Source organism: Scyliorhinus canicula, chromosome 16 (assembly GCF_902713615.1).
Source record: "Scyliorhinus canicula chromosome 16, sScyCan1.1, whole genome shotgun sequence".
NCBI lineage: Eukaryota > Metazoa > Chordata > Chondrichthyes > Carcharhiniformes > Scyliorhinidae > Scyliorhinus > Scyliorhinus canicula.
In genome coordinates, this window is record NC_052161.1 from 68,132,295 (window position 1) to 68,149,829 (window position 17,535).

The window sequence follows — 17,535 nt, forward strand, 5'->3', positions numbered from 1 at the left end:
TTTTGTGTTTAAAAACCCCTGTGTCCTAAATTGTAATACCACACCTGGAGACCAAGCCGGGTGCTTCAAAAGCAACAATCCATTAACGGGAGAGGTTGGTTGAACTCCATGATACATTTTGGGGTTCTGAAAACGCCGCTTAAACAACACAGCTTAAAATACATTGCAAAATTCAAATATACTTTAGCTCTGAATCAGCTGGGAGACAGGCTTGCTAATATATCTGGAGTCGCATGTAGGCCAGACCGGGTAAGGATGGCAGATTTCCTTCCCTGAAGGACATTAGTGAACCAGGTGTTTTTTTACGACAATTCAATAATGGTTTCATGGTCATCATTAGACTTTTAATTCCAGATTTATTGAGTTCAAATTTCACCATCTGCAGTGGTGGGATTTGAACCTGGGTCCCCAGAGCATTACTCTGGGTTGCTGGCTTACTAGTCCAGTGACAATATATGCCACCGTCTCCCACATATTGACATCAATGCCTGGGAGACCCTTGTTCAGAAGAGACCTACTTGGAACCCTCCTTATTGAAGTGACACAATTCTTCGAGAACACCCGATGGCAAGAGGAGGCCTGGAAAAGGAGGCTGAGAAAGGAATACCCACGACTTAGTCCAAGGACCTATCCTATCCTACCAAATGAGTGATTGAAGATGTGGCTCGAGGATCGGGCTTATCAGCCACAGGTCCCACAGAACCCGTGACCAGTAACACGGAGTATCTTAGGTGGACAATCATACCCGTTAGCGAGTGACCATCGAAGATTACATACACTCCAAACCTACTCTGTCCATTATCGTTCTTTTAATGGAATAACATCCTCATGACAAACCAAAGTTTAAAAAAATATTTCTTTCACTTTATTTGCATTTTAAACATATTTATAAACATTAATAATGTAAAAGGTAAACCTGCCAAAAAATATCTCCCGATGTCTCCAGCCCCTGTTCAATGATCCAGGATCAAGAAAAAAAAGCACAAGTAAAATAGTGCAAAGTCTTATTTAACATTGGGGCAAACCGGCCAGGTTAACCCTGTCCCTGGATTTTTAATACAGCAGGTTTTGTGTAGCGCATCAAGTAAAGCAGGAGAAAAAACGGACAGGGAGTTTAAACGTGGCGCGCTTCCTGCACATAACGTCCATACATCTGCACTGCCGGCTGGTCACACCGTGCATGTGCAGCAGACATTCGACTTAAGTCCGAAAATGGACAGAAAGTTACAGGGTAGTGTGAAATAAGTGAGGGCACGTCAGCAACCTGTTTTACAGCTCTCCAAATTTTTATTTCCATTGATTCAATATCCAGGCCATATGTCCAATGAGTTATGAGGCTTGACTCCAGAAAAGCAGGTTCCCTGAATTTGCCCTGTATAATCTTCGACTTCAAGTCATACTGTAAGAAATAAGCAGCTCCTTCCTTTGACATGACTTCAGGTATGATAGCAAGAGCAGCGCGGTGGCATAGTGGTTACCACTGCTGCCTCACAGCGCACGGGACCCATGTTCAATTCCGGCCTTGGGTGACTGAGTGGAGTTTCTACATTCATCTCCCGGTGGCGTGGATTTCCTCAGGGTGCTCCGGTTACCTCCCATAGTCCAAAGATGTGCAGGTTAGGTGGATTGGCTGTGCTAATTTGCTCCTTAGTATTCAAAGGTATGTAGGTTAGGCGGGAATAGGGTGGGGGAGGCAACCTGGGTTGAGTGCTCTTTCGGATGGTCAGTGCAGACTCGATGGACTGCACTGTACGGATGCTATGTAGTCCCATTACTCATAGTTAGTTCTTCGACATTCATGAAATGTGCTTTTTTTGAGCTGACGTCAAGGTCTCTAGAAAGCCGTCTCGCTGGTATCATTTCCCTTGCTCCTAGGCATGGTTTCCTGTCAATGCTCACACTTCAGAATTGCAATGTGCTTGCTGTCTGCAGAACTTAGGAACTGCCTTCACGTTCTGTGAGCCTGAAAGAACAAGCACTGACATTTTTGTTAACTTGTACTGCAGCCTGTCGTCAATCTGAAGGAGCACTGCTTGGATTTGGGAATGTTCGTTCACCTCACTGTTTCAGAGACATCAGCAACATCATCTTTATTTTTGTACCATGCCTTGAGAAGCACAGCTGAATACATAAAAATAAAGGCAAATGATTTGGATCTAATTTCAATCTAGCCCTGTGAGAACTCACCGCATAACACAAGATAAGGGATCAGCATTTTTACATAGCTCCTGAATTTAATTTCCACTGAAGTTATAATAGATGGACTCACAGACATGTTTCGAGAGAAGGCAGGAAGGAGTATGGCTAGGGCTTTGTGCTGTTGTCAAAATTATGCAATCTGTGTACAGTGCAACTATTCAGGGAATTAGATGTCCTTCCAGGAATAAAATTTGGAGGCAAGGCATAACAAGCTGGTTTAACACACAGCGCTACTTCAGAATGAAAAGAGGCCCTACAAAATATCGCAAATGCTAGAAATTTAGAATATGGATTGAGGGGAGACACCAAAAAGGCAAAGCAATGGTATTTAGAAGAATTACATTTGAAGAAAGGAGAGTGAAGATTGAAGTGAATGGTGCCACACTGCAAAAAAGCAGATAAATGTGTCTACTTATGACAAATGATAACAGAACATATAGATGTGATGGGAAAGCCAGAAGAGGAATAGAGATAGACAGAAGATGAAGGGTATGTCAACAACAAGAAAACTCAAACTTCTAACAAGAGTCAAACTCATATGATGCTGCAATCTATCCACTTGCCTGTATGCATCAGAAACCCAGACAAAGAGCGGCACTCCCTCAGTACTGTATTGAAACATCAGTCTACATTTTTCACTCAAGTCTTTCTATCTTGGATGTGAGCGCTAATAACTCAACCATAACCAAAACTTCCTATTTTATCATTAAATTTAAGGGCCCAAATTTACAAAACAAAATCACCCAGAGACATGCCGCTGCCAATCGATTTAAATCTATTCCCCTGTCTCGGTTGGAATTTCTTGCCTATGTGGAGTGCTCAGTTCCTTATCCAATCCCATATTTCCTTCCTCATCCTCCTGTTTTTACCAGCCTCATGAGATTAAATGCCCCCATTACCAAACAAGCAGCATATCATTGACTTCCTGTCCAGAGGAGGAGGAGACTGACCCACAACCCTCTTCCCATCCTGATTCCTGCTGACTGGCATTTTTACAATCTGAAAAGCAGGAGATTTCAATCTTACTTGATAGCAGTGCAAAAGCTTCTCGTGCATTATTAAGACAAGAAGACAATAAGACTTTGGAGCAGAAGTAGGCCATTCGGCCCATTGGGTTTGCTTTGCCATCCAATGAGATCATGGCTGATCTGAAATGACAAACCTCAACTTTACTTTCCCACCTTATCCCCAAATCCCTTGATTCTCTTACTGATTAAATATCTCAGCCTTGAGAGCTATCCTAGGCTCTACAGCCCTCTGCGGTAAAGAATTCCACAGATCTATTATCCTCTGAGAGAGGAAATTCCTCCTCATCTCTGTCTTAAATGGGTGACCCCTTGCTCTGAGCTTATGCACTCTGGTCTTAGATCTCCCACAAGAGGAAATAACCCTTCAGCATCTTGCCTCTCAAGCCCCATGAGAATCCTATATGTCTCAATAAGGTCGCCTCTCATTCTTCGAAACTCCAATGGGTACAGGCCCAAACTACTCAACCCCTGCTTATGAGAAAATTCCTCCATATTCAAAATGTTTTGTGCTGTGCCTAATCAACTAGCCCTGTTCAAACATGGAGATCCACACTGGTGAGTTCTGTAGAGTCTGCAAAATAGATCCAGGAGCAGATATTTCTGCTCCTTGTGGGCCTGGGGAGACAAGGGCTCTTGCCCAAAGCAGGAAAGGAAATATCAGGGCCCACATGCCATGGACTTCCAACTTCCTCTGAACATTCTGTCATTTTAGTGCCAGAGGCCGCTCAACTAGATCCCTGGATCATTTAATTTCAAAGGCAAACCATTTTGTCACTGGGTGAGGTGACACTTGAGAAGAAGAAATAGTTCCATTTTTGTAACACCTTTCCATTTATACACCTTTCCATTTATATGTACCTTTACATTTATACAACACCTTTCCATTTATACAACACCTTTCCATTTACACAGCACCTTTCCATTTATACAGCACTTTTCCATTTATACATCACCTTTCCATTTATACAACACCTTTCCATTTATACAGCACCTTTCCATTTATACATCACCTTTCCATTTATACAACACCTTTCCATTTATACAACACCTTTCCATTTATTCAACACCTTTCCATTTATACAACACCTTTCCATTTATACAGGAACTTTCCATTTATACATCACCTTTCCATTTATACAGCACCTTTCCATTTATACATCACCTTTCCATTTATACAACACCTTTCCATTTATACAACACCTTTCCATTTATTCAACACCTTTCCATTTATACAACACCTTTCCATTTATACAAGAACTTTCCATTTACACAGGAGCTTTCCATTTACACCGGAGTTTTCCATTTACACAGCACCTTTCCATTTATACAACACCTTTCCATTTATTCAACACCTTTCCATGAATACATCTTTCCATTTATACACATCTTTCAGTTATATAATGGACAGTCTTCTCCATCTAGCGACACCGTAACTGGGAAACATGATTGAGTGGAGAATCGTGCGTCAGTGGAAAAGCGGGGCCGGCGCCAGGCGTTCATTGGAGTGCGATCCTCCGGTGCCTCGACAGCGTCATGAATGCGTTTGAAATTTGTACAGTAAATGGCGTTGGCATATCATTAATGTACCCGAGCCGGCAATTTCCAAGGCCCCGCGATGCTCTGCCTCCGCCAGGAAGAATTTCCAATGGCGAGGTTCACTTGTGGCATTTTAAATATAAAAACAGATACCGTGGCTGCTGAGGGAGAGAATGGGGATGCAAAAAATGTTAAACATTGCTATAGTGTGCTGAGAGTTGTGCTGCTAGCCGGGGAGGGAGGGGTGGGGGGGGGGCTTCTGCCAGGGCCAGGGTGAGTAGCTGGGGGTGGCCAGGAGGTGGGCCTTGGGGTTAGGATGGATGGGTATGGAACACTTATTGCTGCAGCCTGCAAGGCAGCCGTCCGACTGCGCAGGCCACTGACTGCCCACTGTGAACTTAGCTTAATGTGTCGTGTGGCCACCATTCTAGGTATCCTCTGGCTCCAGCCATACCATCAACAGGTGGGGATGCACTTGCACAACCAGTGCCCTCTTCCTGGCTGAGGAGGATGTGTGGGGAGTAGAGTGCCTATTTGTAGCTCCTGCTTGTTAGGCTCTCCAGTGGGAATCCCGACCCTGCCGTATCACACGCGGCATGCATTGGTATTGCACTAGTTCTACGTGGCACCGGTGCTAGCCCATGTCCTGAATCACTCGGCGACCGGTTCTGCTATCGTGAAGGTAGAACATTCACAATTCAGCCGCAACGTCAGCACTTAGTCTCTCACACAGAGAATCCAGCCCAACATCTTTCCTTTTATACAGCACTTTTCATCACATACAAAAGCATTTTGCGGCCAATGAAATATTTGACACATTGTCCCTGTCGTAATGTAGGAAAGTCAACATCAAATTTGTGTTAAGCCAGGCCCCACAGCCTTCAACCAGATAAATGAGCATTTGATCTATTTTACTGATGTTGGTTGATGGATAAAAATCAGGAGTACAACAGTGAGAACTCCCCTAATCTTCTACAAATAGTGCAAATAGATCTATTCGCCAATAGCTGCGAGGGTAGACTGATTCTCGTTTTAATGCCTCATCCAAAAGTAAGCACCTCTGACAGTGCAGCACTGTGCCAGGAGTGAATGATGAATCCATGACCTTCTTTAATTCAGTAGCAGGTGTGCCTCCCACTGAGCCACGGCCTACGTGCATTCAAAGCTAAATTGGCATGAACAAGAAATATCTCTCTCTCCACACATGCCTTTTATTTGGCTGCTGTTTCTTTTGCCCTCATCCACTTGGATTAATGCACTTTTTGAATTTCCTGAAACACAAAGCAAAAGCGACAACAGGTGTGTATAATGAGAACCTATTATTTATTATTGTCGTTCACAACACAGGTCACCACTCTGGGTTTTATTTAACCAAGGAAACACCAGTGTATTGTATATTCAAGAGAAATATGTTCTCTTGCTTTTCAAAATTATTTGAAGAGCTGTTAAATCAAAAGTGCTAGCGGCTGAAGACAAATCCGCCATCTGGTTAAATGGTACAGGCACATTCTGGACGATGAGGTACATGGCACGTTTTCAGACTGCATGTTGCAAATTCAACTCAAAGTCATGAAATGAAATTAAAGTCACCATAGTCCCCGAGGATCAGAGGCTGCTCTCCCCTTTGAGAGAGAGCTCACTCAAAGTTAATCTCAGGGTCACCACACCTCAGGCAAGGAGCAAGGTTGAAACGGTGGAAGCCTTTGTTGTAACCTTAACTGTTACGGGAATTGATCTTATGCTGTTGGTGTTGCTCTACATTATAAACCAGCTGCCCAGCCAACTATGCTAACTAGTATCTATCACCCAAAACAAATCCATAGGCAGGCTTTTGGAAGACACTGAGGCTTCAAGTTAGCACCTTAATGAAGACCATAAAAATTTGTGGAGGACTCCATGTAATTGTGAAATATGCCATTTACAAATTTTGTTTAAATGCTCATTTCGGACAGCAAATATTTCCATTACTGAGAAAAGAACTTGTGACGATGCAGTATTTTAGATATATTGAATTATAAACATTTGGCAATTTAAGGGTTAACAGCCTGGGTTAGTGTACGTTTGACCACAGTAATCATGGGCGGGATTCTCGGACCCCCCCCCCCCCGGGTCAGAGAATCACCAAGGGTCGGCGTGAATCTCGCCGCCCGCCTCGGAGAATGGCGGGGACTGGCGCGACTCAATGGGCCCCTGGGCCGCCTGAATTCTCTGGTCCGCAATGGGCCGAAGTCCCGCCCGTTTTTTGCCAGTCCCGCCAGCATAAATTGGAGTAGGTCTATATCAGTGGGACCTGACGGCGCGGTTGGCCTCCGAGGTTCTTGGGGGGGTGCGGGGGGGGGGGGGGGGGATCTAGCCCCGAGAGGTGCCCCCATGGTGGCCTGGCCCGTGATCGGGGCCCACTGATCCGTGGGTGGGCCTGTGCCGTGGGGGCACTATATTCTTCCTCACCGGTGGCTGTTGCGGTCTGCCATTCTCGGTGCGGAAACGAAGCCCGCTGCGCATGTGCGGGGATGGCGCCAGCACACGCTGGTGCTCCCGCGCATGCGCCAACTCACGCCGGCCGGTGAAATTGACCATCGTAAAAGTCCCTGGGGAGTTGATGTGTTTTCAGCCTGGGAAGTTCATTTGTTTTCAGCTCAGGGAGATGATGCAATTGCTGGGTGGAGCTAATGTATCAAGATGTTTTGAGAAAGATTTTGTGTTGAGTTCTGATCTGCCTAACACTGAGTCCACAAATAAGCAGCTGGATTCTCCATCGGCGGGATCCTCCACTTCGCCGACAATGCACTCAAGTCCGCGAATTTCCCAATGGTGTGGAGGTGCCCACAATGGGAAACCCATGGGCCGGCTGCCAGAACAGAGGATCTTGCTGCCGGTACAGGTACAGGAAAACGTTTGCGGTGGGAAGGAGAATCCTGCCCAAGGTCTTTTGCTCTCTCAGAAGGATAGTTGGAAAAAAAGATGATGAATAGTATTTAAAGCAGTGCAGATATGTCTGAGGACAAGGGAGAAGCTGAAACAAACCAGATGAACAACTTTTGAAGATATCAGCCAGAGCATGCAGGGGTTCTCACAGGAGCCAAATCTGTTTTGGAAAGCAAGTATTAATCTGTGCCATAGGGATGTGGGATGAATAGAGAGCTGCATGTATTTTCTTTCTTGTTGTTTAATTGGGAATAGAGATAGTAATTAAGGGTATTGCATTTACGGTTTTTAGTAGTATAGTTTAAGGGGGAATTGTGAGCTATTTTTGGGTGTGAAGATTTTAATAATGTGTTAACAATAAAGTTTTGTTTTAAAATACCAAATCCCTATTTATTTTCATGCAATCGCTCCTGGAGCAAAGTATTCATTCTGCACTTTCTTACTAAATAAACTGAAATACTGGGTATTTGGTCGAGTGCCTAGCCACTGTTGGAGTGACTGAAAAAACTGCTGACTGTAAAAAACAGTTCAGAAAGCATTTGAAGTGGTTCTTGGGAACTTGGCAGCCATATAATCACAAAATGATGGATTCTCATTGTAAATGGCAGCTAATGCATGTCACACAGCATGAAATCCTTGACATTGAAAATGCTTACCACAGTGCCAATTGTAGGGATAACAGGTACTGCAAGTACTTAAAATGGGTTCCCAATGAAGCACAGGATTAACATACTTAATTTAATACCTGACAGATAAATGTGGCGGAATTTTGCTGAAAATTGGTTAAGTGTCATTTTTGGCGTGAAAGTTGGTGCGATTCACACCGGCACCAGATCCCATTTTTGAGCCATTTAGTCAAATCTATTTTTCCTTCATGTGAAACACACCCGAGTTGCCAGGCATCTGATTCGCCTGTCCCGGGGGGCAGCTGAGCACTGCAATCAAGGGGCCACCGCATTTACATGGATCTTCAACACTCACTCTCAGTCAAACCAGGAGGATGGCCACTCTTGGACCAGCTTCAGGATTCTCGGAGGTGTCTCTGACAAGACTGTTGGATGCGATGGGGGAGAGACGAGGGAAACCATCTACCCCCATGTTGCAGGAGGCGTCCGAGCAACGTGACCAATCCCACCTGGGTCGCGGCAGCAGCAGTAGTTTTTTTTTAGAATATATTTTATTGAGGCATTTATAATTTTAACAATTTTACACATCAAACTTTCAACAAAAAAAACACAACAATATAACCACCAACCCCCCCCCCCCCCTCCCCGTGCACAAAACCCCAGCCAACATGACTTACACAAACAGTGCCACCTTCCCTAACCATCCCTCCGTTGGTTCTCCTGCCCTTACTCGTCTCTCTCAATCCTCCCCTTCCCCCCTCCTCCTCCCCCTGCTGACAGCTTAATTCTTCTCGAAGAAGTCGATGAACGGCTGCCACCTCCACACAAACCCTGCAATGGCCCCCTCAAATTAAATTTTCTCGAGTCTGAGTCTCGAGTCGCTAACCCACACCCCCAACTTCGGAGGCTCCGAGTCCCTCCACCCTAGTAAGATCCGTCTCCGGGCCACCAGGGAGGCAAAGGCCAGGACATGGCCTCTCTTGTTCCTGGGCTCCCGGGTCTTCTGGCACACCAAAGATCACCACTCCTGGACTCGGCACCAGCCTCATTTGTAAGACCTCTGACATGACGTCAGCAAATCCCTGCCAGAAACCACTCAGCCTTGGACACGCCCAAAACATATGGACATGGTTTGGAGGAACCCCGCACAGCGGCCACACCTATCCCCCATCTCCTCAAAGAACCTGCTCATCTGGTCCACAATCATGTGTGCCCTGTCGACCACCTTAAACTGCATCAGGCTGAGCCTGGCGCACGGCAAGGATGCATTAACTCTCCTCAGGGCCTGCACCGATAGCTAATGGCAGTCGTAAGACCAGGAGGACGGGGGTTCAATATCACAAAAAGATGTGACGGGAAAGATGGCCAACATTGTGCTGTGAGGCATGATTCTAAAAGAGGACAACAGATTTGTTTGCCTCGATGCAGAATTAATTTCATGAGTACGCACAGAACGAAGGCTTGCAACTGGACATTTTGTTGATAACACTTTGCTTTGGAATAGCTTATATACTACAAGAGTGTTGAACTTAAACCTTATAAAAGCAGCAGTTTTAAGATTTTGACGTTGATAACCCTGGGCATCAACATTCGCAAGATAAGACCTGTGTTTGAAAGCTCACAGCGTACACCCCACCAGAGCGAGCCTGGGCAAGTTATCTCTTTCGAGGTAGTATATTGTTGTTCAAATTGTGAGTCTTGAAACTTATGTAACTGTCTAATCAGCACATGGCTAAAGTCTGAGTTAAATAATAAAAGCCAGATATTCAAACTTGTGAGTGAGTGAGCAGTGAGTATGCATATTTGTCTGTTTCGTCAGGTGATGCCAGCAACAGATGAATGACCTCCTATGAGCTGAAAGGATATGTGCCCCCTGTCTCCCCTTGGTATTCCTCCCTCCCATCACCCCCAGGATATAGCTATTACCTACTTGCTGGCACCTCGCTGCTTCGCAACATCCCACCTCCCAGCATCATCCTCAAACATTCCACCACCTCTCCCCCCCCTATTAAGGGATTTGTCTACCTTAATAACGACCTGTTCTAAAGTGTTTACACATCCCTCTGAGACACCACCAATCAACATGTCCTTCTCCTTTGTGAATACCATGCAAAACATTCATTACCTACTTCCTCTGGTTCCGTACATAATTTTCCATCCCCCCCTGTCCCCCAGCATTCCTCACTAAAACCTTTCTGCATAAGCATGTTGCCACAAATTGCAGTTGTCTTTTACCTCCAAACCTGCCAGGTGCCTGGTACACAATGTCTCCTTTGGTTGCTTGCAGAGGAAGATTGCCCATAACAGGCGTGAAAGGGAGAAAACAGGTTGGGCATGCCCAAGCTGTGCATTCCCACTCCTTATAGGGAAAGGACAATGGGGCTCGCAGGAGAGGGTCAGGAGTGGGTCTACACCGCCAATGGGATTGGCCTGCGGAAGTGAAATAAGGAGCCAATGAGCCTTCATCCGGATGGCTTATCTCAAATGAGGTTTTAAGTGCCCAAACCCTTGACATTGCCATTTATTAAAACCATGTTCCCTGCCTTGCAGAAAATTAACCGATGAGCCCAGGCCTTCCATGTGCAGAGCCCTCTGTTCCATCTTTGACAGCACCTCGGAGGAGATTGCTCAGGAAGGCCAAAGATGCGTCACATCTATTACCCGCACATTCCACCATCGCACACACATGCATCTCATTGGGCGATCTAAGCAGAGAGGCACCTGGGTCACTATCTGGTGAGCCCTACACTGCTTCTGATATACATCAGGTGGAGACAGGGACATCCCAGTGATCAGGCAGTTAGGGAACTGCTGGATCCCAGGACTCAGCTGTGCCCCAGCCAGTGCCCTGTCACTGGATGAGTTCCTTCCTCTGCTGCTGGAGATGCAAAGGCAGAATCGGAAACACCAGGAGGGGTGTCTGTGACATTCCTGCAACTGTAAAGCTGATTAGAGGAATCCCAAAGTCTTTAGGCACAGGAGGCAATGCTGGCTTTGTATGGCATCCAGGCCAACACTTCAAGGGTGGTGACCGCAGTGGAAAGGCTAGGGCAGGACATCTGAGCCAGGGGTGGTGAAATCCAAGGCATGGCTCAATTCTCAGCACCATGCCAGAAGGCTTCGAGAGCATGACCCAGATGCAGTGGTCCATAGCTGAAGGGCTCGGCCCAAACACAGAGGACCATCGCTGAGGGCATCGACACCATGGTACAAACATGGCGGGCCTTCTAGGTGATGCAAAGGCTTCTAGAGCTGACTCCAGCTGTCCCTCCGTCCCATGGAATTATTCAGGGACCACATGCACCCCAAGGGAGGAGGAAATACCACATCCCATCTTGGAGCCTTCCACCAAGGAGATTCTGGCAGTCTGCAGCCCTTCTTAATCCCCCTGTTCCTGATACTGGCCTTTCTCAGGGGCAGCAGGTAGAACAGGGTGAGGTGGCAAAACCATTGACACCCTAGAGTCACTGGGACCCTCAAAGTCCCGCTCCTACAGATACGCCTGCCAAGGGCATCTAGGGCTAAGGGTGTGAAAGACAGCAGGCCGCCTCCACCTCTGATGTGCATCTTGGGACCATCTAGACGTAGCGGTAGGCCTCGTAAGATTAATGAGTTATAAATACAGAGAGTAGACACAGGTGAAGTTAGGCACTGGTAGTTAGGGGTAATTCAAGTATCACTGTCACTACTCACTAAATTAAACTATTTTGCTCTTCAAAATTCCGAATCGGCAATCGGGCAGAGAATCGGGCATCAGCCGAAAATCGTGGTCAGTGCCGGGCAGCCAGCAGAGCGCCATGCTCCAGTGCCTCGATGGCAGCATGAATGCATTCCACGCCCTGTGCCAACATGGTCATGCAAAACATACAGTAACATTCATTAACATATCAGTAACAGGCCCGACCCGGTAGTCTGCGGCCTCCTGCGAATGCTCCGCCTCCACCAGGCAAAAGTGACGCCATCGCGGTATTTCAAAACAGGGACTGGGTGCCTTGGCTGCTGAGAGAGAGAGGGAGGAGCTAAGAAAAGTTACCAAAGGTGCAATAGTGGACTGACCATTGTGCCACAGGCAGTGGGCATCTGCCAGAGTCAGGGGGGAGTAGTGAGCAGCAACCAGGAGACGGGCCATGCGTTTGAGGTGCCCCCTTGGGACTGGGGTGTCCGGGCACAGACCGCCATTGCCAAGGCCTGCATGGAAGCCGTCTGCGCACTCCATCGGCTGCCCACTGTGATCCGTAAAAGTTGCAGAGCACCACCGGCTGTATGGGTGCCCCCCCCCGCACCACCCAAGGCCATCGCCCCGTCAGGAACCCTCAGATGCCAGCTGACCCATCAACAGGAAGGGCATGGTCCAACACAGCCAGTGGCCCAACAGGTGCTGGCACTCCTCCGTGCACCCATCTGAAGTACTGCCCCATTGAAGGGGGAGCAGGAGAAAAGCAGAGCGCACCCGAACAGCGGACTCATGCAACGTGGCTTTTGGTACCCACTCTGGCACACTGCTTCCTCTCAGGACAGATACCCCACCAGTTGAACTATCAGTGAACAGGTGTTTATTTGTGACAATGCTTTGTACAATAGCTGTGCCCTAGCCCCAAACACTATCCTATGTGCTGCACCCCGTGCCAACGTAATAGATGTCTACCTTTCTAATCTTACGTGTCTTAATGCTCCATCTCGGTGGGTCCCCAGTCGGTGCATCAGAAGTGGAGGCGGCCTGCTGCCTCATCAGGAGGTGACCCTGCAAGACACAGGATAAGACACATAGAGTCATAAAGGTTTACAGCATGGAAACAGGCCACCCGGCCCACCTTGTCCATGCCGCCCAGTTTTTTACCACTAAGCTAGCCCCAATTGCCCGCATTTGGCCCATATCCCTCTATACCCATCTTACCCATATAACTGCAAATGCTTATGAAAGATTTTACACCCCTCTACTACTGCCTCTGTCAGCTCGTTCCAGACACCACCCTATGTGTGAAAACTGTCCCTCTGGACCCTTGTGTCTCTCCCCTCTCACCTTAATCCTATGCCCTGTAGTTTTAGACTCCCCTACCTTTGGGAAAACTCAAACCATCAAGTCCCAGTAGCATCATAGTAAATATTTTCTGCATTCTTTCTAGTTTAATAATGTCCTTTCTATAAAAGGGTGACCAGAACTGTATGCAGTATTCCAAGTGTGGCTTTACTAATATCTTGTGTAACTTCAGCAAGACGTCCCAACTCCTGCATTCAATGTTCTGACTAATGAAACCTACCATGCCAAATGCTTTCTTCACCCCCCCTGTCCACCTGTGACTCCACTTTCAAGGAGCTATGAACCTGTACTCTGATCTCTTTGTTCTATAACTCTCCCCAACACCTTACCATGAACTGAGTAGGTCCTGGCCCGATTCAATTTAACAAAATGCATAACCTCACATTTATTTAAATTAAATTCCATTTGCCATTCATCGGCCCACTGGCCCAATTGATCAAGATCTCGTTGCAATCCGAGATAACCTTCTTTACTGTCCACAATGCCACCACTGTGGTATCATCTGCAACCTTCCTAACCTTGGGTAAAAATCCCTCCCCCGCCGTGGCCGGAATTCTCCGCCACCCGGGAATTGGAAGGGGCGGGAATCGCGCCCCCCGCGGCGATTCTTCGGCCCGCGATGGGCCATAATCCCGCCGCTGAGAGGCCAATCCCGCCGCCATGGTTTCAACCACCTCTGGTGGCGGCGGGATTGTCGGCGCGAGCAGGCCTCCGGGGTCCTGGGGGGGGTGCGGGGCGATCGGACCCCGGGAGGTGCCCCCACGGTGGCCAGGCCCGCGAACGGGGCCCACCAATTGGCGGGCAGGCCAGTGCCGTGGGGGCACTCTTTTTCTTCCGCCGCCGCCACGGCCTTCACCATGGCGGAGGCGGAAGAGAACCCCCCCTACCGCGCATGCGCCGGTGATGACGTCAGCAATAGCTGACGCACCGGCGCGTGCGCGAACCGGCGAAGGCCTTTCGGCCAGCCCGGACGCCGGCCGCCGGGCGTCAAAGGACGTTGGCACCGGTTTTGGCACCAGTCGGCGTGGCGCCAACCATTCCGGCGCGGGCCTAGCTCCCAAAGGTGCAGAGAATTCTGCACCTTTGGGGAGGCCCGACGCCAGAGTGGTTGGCGCCACTCCGCTACGCCGGGACACCCCGCCCCGCCGGGAGAATCCCGGCCCTTGCCTCCTAAATTCTCATCCAAATTATGAATATAAGTAATAAATAACAGTGGACCCAGCACTGATTCCTGAGGTGTGTGAGTTTCCCCTTAACAGGGTAACCCCAATTAACCTTTTTGGACACTAAGGGAAATTCAGCATAGCCAATCCACCTAACCCACACACCTTTGGACTGTGGGAGGAAACCGGAGCACCCGGATGAAACCCACGCATAACCGAGGTGAACGTGCAGACTCCACACAGACAGTGATGGGCCAAATGGCCTTCTTCTGCACTGTAAATTCTTTGAAGATGTTTTGGTTAAATCGTGCTTGTTCCCTCTCCCATCTAAACTCAGCTCCTCCGACAGGTCTTCCATGCAATGCCTGCAGTGACACCCAATGAAATCCATGGTGACAGACATCCTGGAATATCATCGCCACCATTCAATGAACCCTTCACCTTGTCCCTTCTCCCCCCTTGAAGCTGTGGGAGAAAGACATGGGGCTAGATGCCAGCATAGAATGTGTCGACATTCACAACAGGAAATTTGGCGCCTACCCGTCACCGATTCTGTTACTAATGAGTGAACGGCATCCACTGAAAGCCCCGCCGGCTGCGCCGAAAATGGCTGGATAATGGCCGGGTCCAAGACGACAAGCAAACAGCTGACGATCTGCACCAGTCGCGCCATTCAACATGGAGTCGGCAGTGCATGTAACCTAATCCAAACCTTGACCACGCAGCCCAACCCCTGGCCACCCCCTGGCAATCCCCCACTAGTACCCCCAGCCCTAGCAGACACCCCTCAACCAGCGGCACATTTCCCGGCTGAGTGTGGAAGCGCTGGACACAGTCCGCAGCTGGCACACCGGCTCAGACCACACATGTCCCACGTTGTCGGAAACTCGGCCCATCGAGTGTGGAGCATCGTGGGTGGGCTGGCCGATGAGGTGCCAACGGCGCTGAAACGACATGCGGCATGCATCATGATGATGCCATTTTGGAAGGCGGAACATGGCGGACTGGCATCAAACCAACACCGGCCCTGATTCGGCTATGGAGAATCCCGCCCATAAGCACCTGACCCTCACTTAGACATGGGCCCGGGAATCAATGTACAGTCAGCAAACAGACAGACATAGAACTTCAACATAGAATCCCTGCAGTGCAGAAGTAGGCTATTTGGCCCATCAATTCTGCACCAATCCTTCGAAACAGCACCCTACCTAAACCCACACCCCTGCCCTATCCTCATAACCCCACATGGTCTGTACATCTTGGAATCTAAGGGGCAATTTATCATGGACAATCCACCTTACCTGCAAACCGCGATCCTACAGCCCACCCCCTTGCCATCCCCTGGCTATCCCCCACCAGACTCCCCAGCCCTAGTAGACACCCCTCGGCGAGCGCCACATATTGAGAGGAAGCCTGAGCACCCGGAGGAAATGCACGCAAACACGGGTAGAACATGGAAAGCCCAAATCGCAAATCAAACCCAGGTCTCTGGTTATGTGAGGCAGCAGTACTTTAACCTGTGTCTTCCAGGAGTCAGACATGAGCTGATCCTGAGGAGCTTCACAGCTTTCCTCACAGTGAGCTGTCAGGACCCTCCAGCATTGACAAGTGACTCCATCACTAGCACAACTCAGGCCCATCACCTTGTTTAGATGTCAATGAATTCTCTGGGGGAGGTGGTGTGGAGCTGCTGGACAACAAGCTTCCCAATGGGTAAATCTGGAAGCTTTATGGGTAACCCTGGTCTTCTTGTCTTGGTGCACTCTGGCACCTGTCCTTCATCTGGGTCCTCCTTTGGATCTCCTTCTACTCCCTCCTGGTCCTCCTCCTCATCAGAGGGAGCAGCACATCCCTTCTCGTCCTCTGCCAGCATATCGCCTCACTGCTGCGACATGTTGTGGAGGGCACAGTAGGCCACAACATTGCGGGAGATCTGTTAGAGGCAGCGGAAGTGCATCCTCAGGACCACAATGCATCAATCTTTAAATGGCCAGATGGCAATGTGTACCTCATTATACTGGGACTTTGCATATGCCTGAGGTTGGCACACTGTTGTCATCAACCAAGGCCTCAACGGTTACCTGTTGACCCCACAAGCCATCCTGGCAGCCCTGCGTGGTCCACGAAGACTCTTGTGATCCGTGGGTGTCCCAGTATGAAGCTGTCAAACACAAGAAAGCATGCAGAGAGGTGCATAATGGTCATGTTGTGGTCACATACAAGTTGTACATTCGAGGTGTGGAACGCCTTGCAATTGACAAATGGCCTACCGAGTATCCCGACCTTTCGGATGCACTTGTGGGCTGAAGATAGCGAGATCCCAAATAGGTCACTGGTCGAACCATGGGATGACCCGGTGATAAAAAATTTCAAAGCTCCCATGACCTTCATGGTCACAGGGAGCAGGTACGATCCTCCTCCACGGGGCTTGAGCTGTGCTAGGACATGAAAGGGGTACAGTACTGTCTCCTTGCTGAGACGGAGTCTACTGCGGCACATGTTGTTCGACAGCTCCAGGAAGGACATGCGGGTACTATAAACCTGAGGTCTCCTTCTCCAACACCATTGAGTCCCGTCTTGGCAAGGTGGGCGCTGGTCCTTGAGCCTGCCCAGTGGCACCCCTGTTTTCCTGGCTCAGGCTCCTCCCTAGGAGTCCTCTGTACACACAAGTGACCAGCTGTGAACCCCCTGTGCTGCCTGCGTCCGAGTGCCTCACATTGCATTATCTCGGAGTCAGTGGCATCCGTCCGCCTCCAGTGCTGTGATGAGAATAATAGCCAACTCAAGTTGTATCCAAAACTGGCTTAGTTTTAGGAGATAGAAGGTGGTGGGAGAAAGCTATTTGTGTGACTGGAGATGGTGTCCAACGTACTACAGGGATCAGCGTTATTCTCCATCCCATATCAAATCAGTAATGTGGGACGAATGGAAGAAAGGGAGAAAGACAGTCAGTTAGGTTATCCATTCCATTAACCTCAACCCCTCCCAACACTCCTAGTCCTCCTGGTCCATGAAGCTGA